Raw genomic sequence first — 16740 nt, forward strand, 5'->3', positions numbered from 1 at the left:
TAACACTGATGGCTTGGCTTCCCAGGTGGCACTAATGGTAAAGAATCTGCTTGCCAATGCAGGAGACACAAGAGATGTGGGTTCAATCCCTGGGTCTGAAAGATTCCCTGGAGGAGGAAATGGCAACCCACTCCATATTCTTACCTGAAAAATTCCATGGACAAGAGGAGTCTGGTGGACTACAGTCTGTCACAAAGAGAGGAACACGACTGAGCTCGCACAAGGAGATACCATGTACTGACTGCTTCTTAATTGTCAAGGATTATTTCATTTAATATCATCATTCCCTGTTTTTGGATGGGAAAACTAAGAAACAGAGAGGTAAACCAGTTACTCATTTTTGCACAGCCAGTAAGTAGATGGAGGTTAGAGTTCAAGCCTAGGTTTTTTCTGAATCTAAGCCTGTATAGTATTGTTAGTCACTAAGTCATATCCAACTCTTTCGTGACTCCATGGACTATAGCCCACGAGGCTCCTCTGTTCATGAGATTTCCCAGGCATGAGTACTGCTATGGGTTGCCATTTCCTTCTACAGGGGATCTTTTCAACCCAGGGATTGTACCCACATCTCCTGCATTGGCAGGTGGATTCTTTACCTCTGAGGCACTAGGGAAATCCCCCATATAGTACAGATCCAAGAAAACTCCTGTATTACCAGTCTAGAACTATCCCAGATCACCTGACTGAAAGTAATACTTACTTATTTTGCATTATACTTTTAACTCCATGCTTTGGGGACTGGAGATATTTCACCTAGGTGCTTTTTTATAGTTCAAATTACATTTTTCACCATTCCAACATTTTGGGGAAATTCTTCAGTGTAATTTCTTAAGTACTAACAATAATTCTCTTTTCCAAGATTATTAAATGCTTACAAAATATTTATTTAATAATGCTTTAGAATAGATGAAGACATAGTTAAAGAATCTCAGTAATTGGACAAAATAAAAAGGATACAATTAAGTTACTTCAAGTTATTTTTTTGAATCTTTTCTTTATGCTGTTGAGTTTAGCAATGAGGGATTTTAAAGAAGAGATCAGCAATGGATAATTAACTATTCTCTATTTTCTTGATTCTGAGGTTTAAAAAATGTGTTCTCAGCAACACAAATATTAATTAGATGCTAATTAATAATTTCACCCATGAAACATTTACAAAACAAATATGCAAATCCTTATAAACCAACTTGCACTCTAGTGATGATTAGGCTATCATTATATTCAGGAGCAATTCTGATGAATGCATAAGATTTTAAGAGTATGACCTAATGCTAATAGAGTGAAAACTTTAATTTTTTTTTCCTGATTTTGTTTCTGTCAGTAGTTCATAAAGGATAGGAATACATTTCTAACATTCATATTTAAACTACCTTTATACTTAACTGTTTCATTTAGTTTTGAAATTGTAGTTACAAATTTGATTTAGACCAGTTGTTCTTAACATTTTGGTTCATGAACTGTTTTGAGAAAACAATGAAAGTTGTCACTTAACAGTAAGCATTGTTCATGTTAACAAAATTTTCCATATAATATAGTAGAGCAGAAGTTTCTCTAAACTCTCACGTGGATTTCACATCAACAGTTTCTGATATTGGCGGGGGCTGAGAGATCAGACATGCAGCCTCAGTCCTACCACTAATGAAATATGTGATCATCTACAACTTCATCTCTCAAAGTATACTAGTCTTAATCCAAAAAATTAGGAAGTTGATTGTTAAGGTACTGTCCAGTTCTGAGAAAATGAATACTAAATTTAACTCTTAAATGTGGACATACAGTGCTTGTCTTTTTAATAAATAAATGCCATGCCCCGGTGGCTCAGTGGTAAAGAATCTGTCTGCAATGCAGGAGCCACAGAAGACGTGAGTTCAATCCCTGGGATGGGAAGATCCCCCAGAGAAGGAAATGGCAACCCACTCCAGTGCTTTTGCTGGGACATCTCATGGACAGAGGAGACTGGAAGGCTATAGGCCTTGGACTATAGAGTCAGACTAAATCAGACAAGATTGAGCATGCATGCAATCTTCAATTTAGGTTCCAGATGAATATTGTCTTTTAAAATGCTCACATTGGTAGACCATCTGATTACTCTAGGTAGAGGCATCATCACTAGGCAGAGGGAACATTACCCAAACTATTTTAAGAAATATATTCTGTAATTTCCAGTCACAGAAAATTTTCACCACTTACTATCATGATATCACTTTGCAGAGAAATTGCTGAGCAACTGTTGCGACTCTTTGAATAACCTAAAAATCAGGAAATTCAAAAAAACTGATGCTTGAGAAGATTATTAACATTTTCTCAGAAATAAAGATAGTGTGAGTAACAGATTATTGACCCATTAAATTTATGTCTATCATAGGTAAATTCTGGACTGTATTGCAAAACAGAGAGTTTCTAAACAAGCATGTACTAGTTGTCAGAAATAGTTAACAAATTCTGCCCAAAATGTCTTATTTCCTTTTCTGTTAGGCTTACTCCTTGCCAACATCCGTTGGATCATCAAAAAGTGAGAGAGTTCCAGAAAAACATCTACTTCTGCTTTATTCACTATGCCAAAGCCTTTGACTGTATGGATCACAACAAACTGTGGAAAATTCTGAAAGAGATGGGAATACCAGACCACCTGACCTGCCTCCTGAGAAATCTGTATGCAGGTCAAGAAGCAACCATTAGAACTGGAAAGAAACAATAGACTGGTTCCAAATTGGGAAAAGAGTAAGTCAAGGCTGTATATTGTCACTCTGCTTATTTAATTTATATGCACAGTACATCATGAGAAATTCTGGGCTGGAAGAAGCACAAGCTGGAATCAAGATTGCCGGGAGAAATATCAATAACCTCAGATATGCAGATGACACCACACTTATGGCAGAAAGCAAAGAAGAACTAAAGAGCTTCTTGATGAAAATGAAAGAGGAGAGTGAAAACAGTTGGCTTAAAACTCAGCATTCAGAAAACTAAGATCATGGCATCTGGTCCCATCACTTCATGGCAAGTAGATGGGGAAATAATGGAAAGAGTGACAGACTTTATTTTGGGGGGGGGGCTCCGAAATCACTGCAGATGGTGCCTGCAGCTGTGAAATTAAAAGATGCTTGCTCCTTGGAAAGAAAGTTATGAGCAACCTAGACAGCATATTAAAAAGCAGAGACACTTTGCCAACAAAGGTCCATTTAGTCAAAGCTATGGTTTTTCCAGTAGTCATGTATGGATGTGAGAGTTGGACTATAAAGAAAGCTGAGTGCCTAAGAATTGATGCTTTTGAACTGTGGTGTTGGAGAAGACTCTTGAGAGTCCCTTGGACAGCAAGGTGATCCAATCAGGCCATCCTAAAGGAAATCAGTCCTGAATATTCACTGGATGGACTGAAACTGAGACTGCAATACTTTGGCCACCTGATGCAAAGAACTGACTCATTGGAAAAGACCCTGATGCTGGGAAAAATTGAAGCAGGAGAAGGGGGTGGAAGAGGATGAAATGGTTGGATGGCATCACCGACTCAATAGACATGAGTTTAAGTAAACTCTGGGAGTTGGTGATGGACAGGGAAGCCTGGCATGCTGCAGTTCATGGGGTCACAAAGAGTCAGACATGACTGAGCAACTGAACTCTACTAAGTTAATTGATAAAAGTTGCATTTCAAGAAGGTGTTGGACACTTTCTTCTGTACCAACCTTGATAAAAGGGTGGAAAAATTGGGGTAAAATGAGAATGAAGTAAGTGGATTCATAACTAGGAACAAGTATCTTCTACAGTATGTTATTGGGCCTCTATATTTGGATCTTCTATAGCCATTTATATATTGGTGAGATAATAACATGGATAACAATTAACTTTGCAAAAGAGAAAACCATCAAATAATAGAAAAGTATTTCTAAATACTTTAGTAGGAGGAAAATTGACTAATATTAACATAGTACATCTTTTTTTTGAACCAATGTTCCAATTTACTGGGGAAGGACATGGCAGCCCACTCCAATATTCTTGCTTGGAAAATTCCACGGACAGAGCCTCCTGGTGGGCTACACTCCATAGGGTCATGAAGAGTCAGACATGATTGAAGTGACTTACACACGTACATGTGCACACTAATTTATACTTAAATCCATGTAATCAATGGCATGCATATAAATTTCACGCAGTCATCAAATATTTATTGGTCAGGTAGTATATGCCAAGAGTTATGTCTCACACTGCACAGTGTCTTGGCACTCCCAGCATGGTATACAACACTTGGCATATAGTATTGTCCTTCAGGAATCTCACAGTTTTACGTTGGAAGTTAAGTAATAAGTAAATAATAATGCAGAAAATCATAAGAGCCATTAATAAGAACATGGTCATAATACTAGGGAAATAAAAAGCAAGGGAATTTTAACTCTGATTTGATGAGTCAGAGAGTGTTTCATGAAAGACATGCTCTTTGAGCTCTGTTAAATGAAAGTTTGCCAATGGATAAGGCTAGGAGGAAGATAGGGAGTCTAGCAAGGATAACATTTCAGATAAAGAAGACAACACTTACCAAAGTGTGGAATCATACTGAATTTAGGAGAACTGCAAGTAGTTCCACATAAGTTCAAGTAGAGAAAGTTTGATCGGGAAAGGGCAGGAAACAAGTTGTGGAAGGATTTTAAAAGTACTGACCTTTTTTAAGTGGAGAAAGGAGTAGAAAAGAACTAAATTTTAATTAATTCTTATTTTATGCCAAGCATTCAACTAGGCATTTCACCTTTTAACTCCATCCAGTATAACCCTTACTAATGGGAAATTGGTATTATTCCCATTTTGCATATAGGAAAAATTCTGAAAGGTTAAATAGCTTGCTACGGTTTAGTTCTTTTGTTTGAAAGATTGCTGCAGAGAATATTGGGAGAAGATGTATCTGTGTGGAAAGGGGATAGAAGAAAATTATGAACTTAATTTTGGGCATGCTGTTAAGATACGCGAGCATTTCCAACTAACTACGAGTTGTCTTACGTGGGATGTGTTGACATGCATGATTGTGGTGGCTATTGTTTTGGTCTGGTCAAATCTCCTTCCTCTCCCAGTGACAAATTCTAGTTTTGATTTTTTTTTTTTAAGCTTATTGGGTTAGCAGCAGCAGCAGCATTGTGTAAGACCACAATGAAATTATCAAAAAATCCCATTACCACCTCTCCAAATTGGTTTAGAAATGGACAGTGGATCCAGACAGACTCAGTTACTGTTCCTTCCCCACTACTTTTTCTGCAGTGCTCTTTCCCTACTTTAACTTTGAAGCCATCAAGGCACTATCACAAACCTGCTTCTGGCCATCTCCCCTACATGGAAAAAGTCAGATAACTAATGTAAAGGCCCCACTGTAAACCCAGGAGGCCCCAGAGTTAACTTGATTCTGGCAGCTGTCCTTTGAGTCTTTGATGTGCTTAGTTTCTTTACAATAAGTTATCTTTGCTGGTCCAATCATTTATGCTCTGCTTCTGTGCTTACAATCAAAATCATTTTAACTAAACCCTAAATTCTAGAGTTCTTTCCATTCTTCCAAGTGGAGTTTGGCTAGATGATTTTCAAAGACTCATTGGCTACTTGCCTTCAGCTGATTTTGTGCTTGGTGATTTCCTTGCTTCCAAAATCCAAACCTACCCTCAATGGCAATAGTTTGACACTAATCAGCTACCCCAGGAAAGAGGAGATTGTAATTATAATACAAAACACTGACGATATAACTGGAATAATGATAATTTCTTAGTTGACTACATACAAAGGGGTAAAATTTATTTTACATTTGGTAGATTAATTATGCTTTTGATTGAATTCTATATAAATTTTTTAGAATATGGAACAATACTTTAGTTGCATTTTATATTTTATTCTCTTTGACCACTCTATCTTCTGTACATGTCTATGTATGTGTATTTATAAGTATATATGTGAATACATGGGCTTCCCAGGTGGTTTGGTGGTAAAGAATCTGCCTACCAACAGAGGAGTCACAGGTTCAATCCCTGGCTCAGGAAGATCCCCTGGAGAGGGAAATGACAACCCATTCCAGTATTCTTGCCTGGGAAATCCCATGGACAGAGGATCTTGGAGGGTTCATAGGGTTGAAAAGAGTTAGACTAGACTAAGCTACTGAACACACACTTAACTTACATGTATACATAATTTTTATATATTTTTCTTACATTAGATTTCCACCCTTTCACTTTAAGTTTGTGAATATTTAACTTTAAGCCTTCTAGAAGTCACTCAAATAAAATTAACTGGCCTAACTTAAATCTTTGCAATTTCTTATAAAATCAGTTATCTCTAGATTGAAAATACTTTTCTAATTTCTTTAGTTTATAAAGAAGTTTTGATTCTATTGTATATATTGAACTTTGAAACAGAATTTTTAAAAATTGTTCTATAATTTAACACTGTCAGCTTATCACTCATACTTTGATAAAAATGCCCTTTCAGTTTTCACACTTCTAAAATTTCCCTCAATATGCTTTTACTTCATTATAATACTCTTCTATCATCAACTCTTTTGCATGACCACTCTATCTTAGATACTAACTATATTCAACTCGTTCTAATTATCCTTGTTAACACTTTTTTCTTTGCCTTCTAGGGACATTGCCTTAATGTAGATGGAGTGCAGTTTGCTTACTGGGTGTCTCAGACTTCAGATAGTCATACATGTTGCATCTCCGTATCTATTGTTTTCTTATTTCTTTATTTGAATTATATATATTTAGCTTTCGCTTGAAAAACTTAAGATACTATATGTGTGCTAAGTCACTTCCGTCGACTTCAATCTGACTCTTTGTGATCCCATGTACTACCGTAGCCCACTAGGCTCCTCCGTCCATTGGGATTCTCCAGGCAAGAATACTGGAGTAGGTTGCCATGCCCTCCTCCAGAGGATCTTCCTGACCCAGGAATTGTACCCGCATCTCTTATGTCTCTTGCATTTTCAGGCAGGGTCTTTACTGCTAGTGCCACCATACTTTTTTTCTTACTATAACCATTAAGCCACTTCCATAGCACAGACAAAAAATTATTGGGTAGGACTTGGTTAAAAGGAACCAAGAGTGAGAATCAGTAAATGCATACGGGGATAATAGTAAACTGAAAAAAAATAAAAAAAGAATAATAGTATATTTAAAGGTAGATTTTCTAGCTGAGATGTCCACTTCTAGAAAACAATATTATTAATTTTTTTGGAGTATAGTTGCTTTACAATGTTGTGTTAGGTGTTACTTTACATGAAAGTTAATCAGTTATATATATATATATATTTACCAATTTCATTAGGCAAACAGGAAAGCCTGCCTTGGAAACATAAAATCTATTGATTAGGAGGAGAGAGGATTGGGGACAAACATGAGCATGACTGTTCCATTTGGAGTCTTCTTCACTTCTTTAAATAAAATGCTTAGGAAACTGATACTAAAGCATATCTGTGCTCACTTAGCAGGAATATGATCATAAAAATACGCACTAGCATTCTGGGGTTTTTTTGCTACTGTGTATCATGTCAAAGGCTTTATTCAATATCTATACATGGGGCCCAAAGGAGAAAGCACAGAGTGTGATTAGTAGCAAAACCAAGAAGAATCCTGTGAAAAAACCACTTAGTGGGCCTATTTGGGTATACCAAACCAGACATAAATATGGGATCTTCCTGACCCAGGGATGGAATCTGGGTCTCTTATGTCTCCTGCATCAGCATGTGGGTTCTTTACCACTAGTGCCACCTGGGAAGCCCAGAAATATGGATATGCAGCTGACTCATCATCATCATCAGTGAGAAAAAGAGAGAGACACAGCAAAGAGACCTGCTGGTATACCCCACTTGCACACAGCTTGGCGGTTGTAGGTTGGCTTCTGTCTAGTTGGGGCTTTAGTCACGTCAATTTGTATCATGCAGATTCATGGCTCAACATCAGGTGAAAATATTTTCAGTAACCTATGCTGACATGAAACAAATAAAGGAGACTGCTCCCACTTTACCTGTACACAAACATCGAGACTGTACACACTTTAATGAAACGGAGTAAACAGAAACAATAAACAGCTTGGCGCCTATGAGAAAATCTGTAAAATAAATGTCCATAGTCAAAGCTATGGTTTTTCCAGTAGTCATGTACAGATCTGAGAGTTGGGCTATAAAGAAGGCTGAGCACCGAAGATTGATGCTTTTGAATTGTGGAGCTGCAGAAGACACTTGAGAATCCCCTGGACTGCAAGGAGATCAAACTAGTCAATCCTAAAGGAAATCAACCCTGAATATTCATTGGAAGGATTGATTCTGAAGCTCCAATACTTTGGCCACCTGATGTGAAGAACTGACTCATTGGAAAAGACACTGATGCTGGGGAAAGATTGAGCACAGGAGAAGGAGGCAACAGAGGATGAGATGGTTGGATGGTATACCAACTCAATGGACATGAACGTGAACGAACTCCGGGAGACAGCGAAGGATGGGAAAGCCTGAGTGCTGCAGTCCATGGAGTCCCAAAGAGTCAGACCTGGCTTAGTGACTGAACAACAACAAATATAGCACTCAGGTTACAGTGGGAAAATATTTTCTAAAATAATTACTACAGGAAAGAGAAGACAATTTGATATTAAAAACTGCTGTATGTATAAAAACATTAAACTATAGACCCTCTGAAATAAAGTTGAGAGGATAAAGAAATACAGTTGAATGGGTGTTTAACTGCTTCTCTGTAGCCCATCCCCTCCTTGTAGCTACCATACTTTTTTCTTCTCTATCTCCATCTCTCTTCACTCTCATCTTCACTCAGCCATTGGAGGCTAACTGCACCCTTGAGTTCAGGCCTTACTCCCCAAAGCACTCTTAGGCCCACGTTGTAGATATGGGCATGGTTGTGTTCCAGGATGGCTTCATAAGGGCAACCTGTGCAATTGCACAGGTCCCTGCATTCAGAGGGGTCTTGTAGTTGATTTATGCTCTGTTGTTGCTGTCTTAAAATTCTTTATAATTTCATATTTGATCTTGTGTTTTGTAGGTGAAGTCTGATGAGATAATGAAGCACATACGTGAGCAGAGTAGGTAAGTGCTGTGGAGTCTGTCACTAGTCATATATAGTATTTGCTACATGTGGTGTGTGCCTGTGAGCTGAGCACAAAACACCATTGGCCCCATGGCTGGTAGAGGTTTAGCAAATCTGAGTTAGTACAAGGTGTTTCACATCTACTACTGAGGGAGAATATTGACAGCCCCCAGAGAGGGGACATGCTTTCCATTTGAATCATTTAAACCAGACTTTGCTTCACATAGAAAGAAGGCAGTGGAGTTCTAAGAAACATGAGAGACTAAGGAACCCTATCATATCCTTTCCTACTCCTGTAACTTCTGTGTATTAATCAACTGTTTACATTGAAAATGATGACATTGGAAAAGAAATGGAAAGATGAAACACGTTTTCAGTCCTTTTCTTTGCTTTTTTATGACTAAGCTGAAAGTAGAGCATTGGTAGAGTGTGTTGTATATCAAGGAACAAAATAAAAACAGCTGAGTTGATATTGAGCTGATTTTGACAGTAGTGGTAAGAATGAAACACACATGCAAGTACCAGCTATGTATTATAACAATTTTGTTGATTTTGTGTGTAATTTAAATGTTCTGCTGCTGCTGCTGTGTCGCTTCAGTCGTGTCCGACTCTATGAGACCCCATAGACGGCAGCCCACCAGGCTCTGCAGTCCCTGGGATTCTCCAGGCAAGAACACTGGAATGGGTTGCCATTTTCCTTCTTCAATGCATGAAAGTGAAAAGTGAAAGTGAAGTCATTCATTCGTGTTCGACTCTTAGTGACCCCATGGACTGCAGCCCACCAGGCTCCTCCATCCATGGGATTTTCCAGGCAAGAGTACTGGAGTGGGTTGCCATTGCCTTCTCCAAATGTTCTTCTACTTGCATTTAAAACATTGGCATTGCCCAAAGTAAAGAGTGGTAAAACTGTTTGCTAATAATTCAAATTTTTATTTACTTAGAATAACATTAAATAGTAAATATGAAACACTATGAGAGGTCAAGTAAGAGGAAAAATGAAAAGCTTTATATTTTACCACATTTAATGTAGTTTTTTAAAGCTGATTTTTGAACTTCATTTTCATGAATGCACTGAGGTCTTCAGACAATGTAGCTAGCACTGGGTATGGAGACATGTAATCCAGTTTGGGCCAATATAATGTCAATGATTACTGAATGCTTCTTTGCCTTCTGAGTGTTTCTGGAGGAGACCCAACTTCTCTCTTCCTGGATGTATTGCTGGATATGTAGCTGCAGAAGTACTAGGAACTATTGAGACTTTAATGGGGATTGACCTTTGGATGAAGGTGACACTATGGAGAGGGCAGGAAAGAAGCAAGGCTCTTAATGACATTGTTGAGTCTCAATAACATCAATTGAACCTGTTGAATGAAGGAATAAACACAGTCAATAGATCTTTTTTTAAAAAGAACACTTTGAGTAGGGTTTTTTAAATCTATTAACCGTTACTTAACTTATATCACAGATGAAAAAAGGGGTAGGTAAAAGTTAGAGATCATTTTAAAATGGAACTAAAAATTTTTGAAAATATTTGCAGAAGGTAAAACAGTACAGCAAAATCAGAAGTTGGATCAAAACAGTAAACAGGAAAATCAATACCATGAACCAACTTGAAGTGCTATTTGTGGATATAGAGAAAAATGGTACAAGTTTAAAATAATGAGAGAGGGGAAAAATCTAGATATAGATGACAGCATACTCATGTTCCCACATGTATATGATGCTTTTTCTTAAAGTGAGACAAGAACACACAGATTCTAACAATAATCTAAAATATTCTGAATGTAAGAAAGATCCAAATAATTTCAAAAGAATTAACCAGGTCATAATTAAATTAGTAAAATAGATGAGTATTTGAAATAACCTGGTGATAGTTTATGTCTCAAGAATAAAGAAAGAATCATACAATCATCCAAGCAGAGAAGAACAGATTATCTTCAAAGGAAGTAAAATCCATCTAGACTCAGATTTTCTTCTTTAATAAGAAATGTCAGAAAATCATGGAGCAATATATAAATAGTTTTGATGAATCAGGTCATGACCCAAGATTCCTAAGCCCAGAGAAATTGTGATTAATATGCAAATTTAACATAAACATATGCTACTGTATATAGGACTCAGAAAGCTTGTTATCTGTAGACTTTCTAAAAAACAATATTTATGTAATTAAGCCAATCTAGTGATGAATCAATAACCAGTGTCTCCAAGTCCTCTAAGCTTTAAGATTACCCTTGCTTTAAAAACTTGAATAAGTATTTTGGAGATCATTCCATAGAGCTTGGAAGAAAGATAATGTTCTGTCAAATATTTCTTAGGATCCAAAAGTTCTGTTTTATTACATTTCTCCCTTTGAACGGTAGCTCTTGCCATCTCTTTACCATATCTACATGCTATCCCAGATTTTTTTCAGTCTTATTTTGAAATATGGATATAATTAGTGAATTTCCCAAGCTTGTGCCAACATAAGAATATCACTTGAATATAGTAATTAATAAAGTTACTAAGGACTTGAGGGTTAAAGAAATGACAGCTGAAAAAGGAAAACCTACAATCCATGTAGATGTCTCTTCCTAAGTTCCTTTGTCTAACCCCACCATAGGATCTGTGTCCCAGATCTGCCTCTATGTCTGGGAATCTTCTAACCACAAACATTGGCCTAAAATCTGTTCTCACTCTGCAAGTTGCAAATCTCAGCCCTCTCTCACTTTCTATTTCAATTCAGGAAATCAAAATATCAGTTAACAGTAATTTAATACCTGAGAGAAATCTACTCTTTCACATTTGTTTGTTATTTATTCATCCAATAATAAAGCAGTTTATATTTTATTATTTAATCTTGCCTTTCAGAAGTGGTATTTTATCTCCCTCTGACTTCTTTTGGCTTAGCTAATGACTCAGTTACTTTTCCCCACAGTAAGAGCCCTTACCAAGTAGGTATATTTGGATTTAGACATTTAAAAATAACACACAAATGCACACATGAAGGCAAATCATACACATACACACACACGCAGGTTTCGTTTTGGACCTTTTTTCTGAGCTCAGTTACCAGTAAGTCTTTTTCATGGCTCATGTTCAAAAGTCCTTTGCATTTACAGTCTTCCAAGGTGGTACATAAGTCTAAAAGAAATTTCCCGAAGCTACTTGGAATCCTACCCTGCTTTGGCAATGTGATTCAGAGAAGATATTTCCTCCCTTCCCCAATAAACTATAGGAAAAAAGTCTCTTCTTTCTCATCTACCATAAAGAATTCAAGAACATTTAAGGTATTTTAACTGTTTTATCATTGTAAATAATGCTGGGAAGAAGAAATTATTTTATCCTTGGCATTTATTATTTCAGAACACAGCTTTATGTTTGTAGTTGTAGAACTGCTAGGAAAAAAGGATGTATATTTTTCACTGGATAAAAACAAAGGCAGCATAATCTTTCTTAGTAAATACAGAAACATTCGGAAACCATTTAAACAAAAAGCACAAGATAAGGTGACAAATACCAGTGATATCAGCTATTACAATTAAAACACAAAGATTTTTTGGGTTCTTATATATGACAAAAATTAAAATCCAACCCTGATCTGTCTACTTTTATTATAATAATATTTGGTAATAGCAGAAAAAATACTTGTGAAAAATAAATTTTATTAATAGAGGAATGAAGACCTAAATTGCAATGCATCCATATTATGAAATATAAAACAGTCAAAAGAATTTGGTCATGTTGTATACCCTATGCATGCAAAATGGAATGTTCTTCAAGACATAGTAAGTTAAAAAATCAGATTATGGAGTAATACCCAAAGCATAATACATTTAAAGCAAAACACTATTTTTTCATATGTACAAAAATATATGTAGGTAAATGCATAGGCAGAGTTCTTAGATGATGCATCCCATTTGAATGGCAGAAGTTATCTCAGGGACTAGAACCGAGTGGGATTCAAGGAGGCTTTCATTGGCTATGTATTATTTTTATTTTTCACACGGAGAACTTATTTACATTTTATATTTAAATTTGCAAATGCATTAAACTTTTCAAATCAGAGCAACAATGTCTATTATTGCTTGAATTAGAAAACTCATTTAAAAATGTTATCTCTCTTCCAAACTGATTTGTAAATTAATGTGATTCCAATCAAAAAAAACTATTTTTTATTTTACATTTACATTGTTTCTACTTTTTCACAGTTGCTCAGTTGCTTAGTCATGTCCTACTCTTTGCAATCCTATGGACTGTAGCCCAGACTCCTCTGTCCATGGGATTTTCCAGGCAAGAATATTGGAGTGGGTTGCCATTTTCCTCCTCCAGTTTCACAGTTAAAACATCTTAAATTATTCTTAATTACCCTTGACTCTGGAGAAAGGACTTTGTGGTGAATTTTATATCTTAGCTCAATCTTCTGGATAACTTGCTGCAGCTTCTATATCAGGAGATAAGCACGTGGAAAGAGCATCTTTAATAGATTAGGGAGTATACTTTGCACTTTATTGGACAGTCAGTGGAGAGTTAGAAAAGGAAAGTGGTAAAATAGAACTGGTACATGTTGAACTAGCGGAGGAAAAGAATTGAGGCAGAAAAAAAAACAACTTAGAATTTGAGAAAGTTAAATATTGCAAAGGTCATATAAGTCAGAATTTTTCATTTAGGGACAAAGAAGCTGAAGTCAAGAAAAATCACAGACCTTGTATGATGCAGCTTCAGTAGAATGCAAGTCTCTTCAAATCTAGTGCTTTATCTGCAGCTCCATTCTATTGTTAAAAGTTTAGTGTATCAGGCTAAGCATAAGGTGATGACTCTAGAGAATGATAGCCATAGGAATGAAGAAAGTAAACCTAAGTGTGAGAGCAGAGAATGACACAGCATTGAGGGAAGTATTACTTGTATAAGATAGTCATGGAATGCCTGCATTAGGTGATGTACTTGAACAGAATCATGATGCCAATGAGGGGAGTCATGTGAAATCTGGAGGAGGAAAGTTCAAAGCAAGATGTACAGCCAGTACAAATCCCTCAGAAAGAGAAACCCTGAGACAGAAATGAGCAAGAGATCTGTAATACCATTAGCTGACCAGCTAAGGCAGAGTGGTACAAAGTGATACTCTTAGGCAGAGGCCCTATTGTGGGGGATCTTATAGGGCTTTGTAGACCATATGAAAGAGCTTGGAGTTCCTTGGATATATGAGAGCAAGTTGGAAGGCTTTGACCAGGAGAGTGAGATGAGAAATGTACTTTTTAAAAAGATCATTCTGATTATCTGTGGAGAATTCACTATGGAAAGGCCAGATTAGAAGGAAGACTAATAGTCTATAGGTTAGGCTCAGACAGTAAAGAATCTGCCTTCAATACAGGAAACTCATGTTCAATCCCTGGGTTGGGAAGATCCCCTGGAGAAGAAAATGGCTACTCACTCCAGTAGTCTTGCCTGGAGAATTCCATGGACAGAGGAGCCTGGTGGGCTACAGTCCATGGGGTCACAAAGAGTTAGACATGACTGAGCCAATAATACTTTTACTTTTTTTTATTGTAATAACCCAGAGAAGAAAATATCACATCAGTGTGATAATGGCAGAGCTGGCAAGAAGTGATTCTAGATATATTTTCATCTAGCACAGCTGAGTAACTGACAGTGTCATTTACGGACAGCGTGGTATGGGGATGAGTGAGGAAGAACAATTTTTATATAGTTAATAATAATTTTGAGAGGGCTGTAAGTTCACAATCTCTGATCTGAAACTCTTGGAAATACGTGTATAGAAATCTAGTTATTTCAGAATTGAGAAAGGTAACATTCACAGAATTTGTATCACGTAACATCCCTAACAGAGTCTACAAGACCATTTATTAAACATTTTATTAAGCTCATTAAAGTCTCTTCAGGAGAAATATTCATTCTTGTTTTAAATATATTTTTTTATTGAAGTATAGTTGATTTACAATGTCATGTTAATTTCAGGTGTACAGCAAAGTGATTCAGATATATATATATATATATATATATATATATACATACATATACATATATTCTTTTTCAATTATTTTCCTTTATAGTTTATTACAAGATATTCAGTATAGTTCCCTGTGTTATACAGTAGGTCCTTGTTGGTTATCTATTTTGTATATACGTGGAGAAGGCAATGGCAACCCACTCCAGTACTCTTGCCTGGAAAATCCCATGGACGGAGGAGCCTGGTAGGCTGGGGTCCATGGGGTCGCTAAGAGTCAGATGCGACTGAGCGACTTCACTTTCACTTTTCACTTTCATGCATTGGAGAAGGAAATGGCAACCCACTCCAGTGTTCTTGCCTGGAGAATCCCAGGGACGGGGGAGCCTGGTGGCCTGCCATCTATGGGGTCACACAGAGTCGGACATGACTGAAGTGACCTAGCAGCAGCAGCAGCAGTGTACATATGTTAATCACAGACTCCTAATTTATCCTTCCCCCACCCTTTTCACCTTTGGTAACCACAAGTTTATTTCCTATGTCTGTGAGTCTGTTTATGTTTTGTAAATAAGTTAATTTGTATCTTTTTTTCCTCAGATTCTACATATAAGCAATATCATAATATTTGTCTTTCTCTCTCTGGCTTACTTCATTTAGTATGATAATTTCTAGGTCCCACATGTTGCTGCAAATGACAATATTTCATTCTTTTTTATGGCTTAGTAATATTCCATTATATATATATATGTACCACATCTTTATCCATTCCTCTGTCAATGGTCACTTAGGTTGCTACCATGTGCTGGCTGCTGTAAATAGTCCTGCAGTGTACAGTGGGGTGCATGTATCTTTTTGAATTGCGGTTTTCTCAGGATATATGCCTTGAAGTGAGATTGCCGAATCATGTGGCAGTTTTGCTTTTAGTTTTTTGAGAAAACTTCATACTGCTCTCCATTGTGGCTGTACCAATTTACATTCCCACCAACAGTGTAGGAGGATGCTTTCTTCTCCATGTCCTCTCTAGACTTGATGATGGACATTCTGACCAGAGTGCGGTAATACCTCATTGTAGTTTTGATTTGCATTTTTCCGGTAATGTTGAACATTTTTTTCCCGTGTCTGTTTGCCATCTGTGTGTCCATTTTGTTCCTCTGCCCATTTTTTGATTGGGTTGTTTGAGAAATATTCATTCTTAAATTGGATAAATTGAGATGCTAAGTAGCTCAAATCAGTTCAGGTCAGATTCTACATGTAAGGGAATCTAGGGCAATGCCTTCTGGATTTCTGGAATTTGGAATAAATTCATATTAAATCCATAAAGTTTTTTGGGAGGATAGGTAAGTGATGTGAAAACCTAAACCTAAAAACATGGTAATCTAAAGGGGAAAATGGTTGTTTTATTGATTCCTTTATACCTTGGGTCAGTGGGGATTGATGACTGGACACATTATAACCCAGGAAAGTCACACTGGTTAAAAACTCTGATGAAGAAAAACTATACAATTTTCATGCCAAATTACTAGAAGACTGTTGATACCATTTCCTGAAAAAGTGAAGGCAAAAGAGGTAATGGAAGCTGCGGAAGTTATGGTGTCTTTTAGCGGTTTTTGTCAACACAGTGCCAAATAACGACTACTTTAGGCTGTGCAGTCCTTTGTAGTACAAAAACTGCCATGGATAATATTTAAGGGAATGAGCATGTCAGTGTTCCAATAAAGCTTTATTTATGGACTCTGAAATTCAAAC

At 36.8% G+C, this 16740-nt stretch overlaps 1 long non-coding RNA gene across 2 annotated transcripts in view; it reads left to right on the forward strand.

The window, feature by feature from the left end:
• The window catches only part of LOC129633999 (uncharacterized), a 120524-nt gene that overhangs the window by 21308 nt on the left and 82476 nt on the right, over positions 1-16740 (forward strand). For both annotated transcript variants that reach the window (XR_008705351.1, XR_008705352.1), the window contains one exon: positions 9009-9052. This is a non-coding gene — a long non-coding RNA (uncharacterized LOC129633999). The remainder of the gene's footprint in view (positions 1-9008; positions 9053-16740) is intronic.

Source organism: Bubalus kerabau, chromosome 19 (genome assembly GCF_029407905.1).
Source record: "Bubalus kerabau isolate K-KA32 ecotype Philippines breed swamp buffalo chromosome 19, PCC_UOA_SB_1v2, whole genome shotgun sequence".
Taxonomy (NCBI): domain Eukaryota; kingdom Metazoa; phylum Chordata; class Mammalia; order Artiodactyla; family Bovidae; genus Bubalus; species Bubalus kerabau.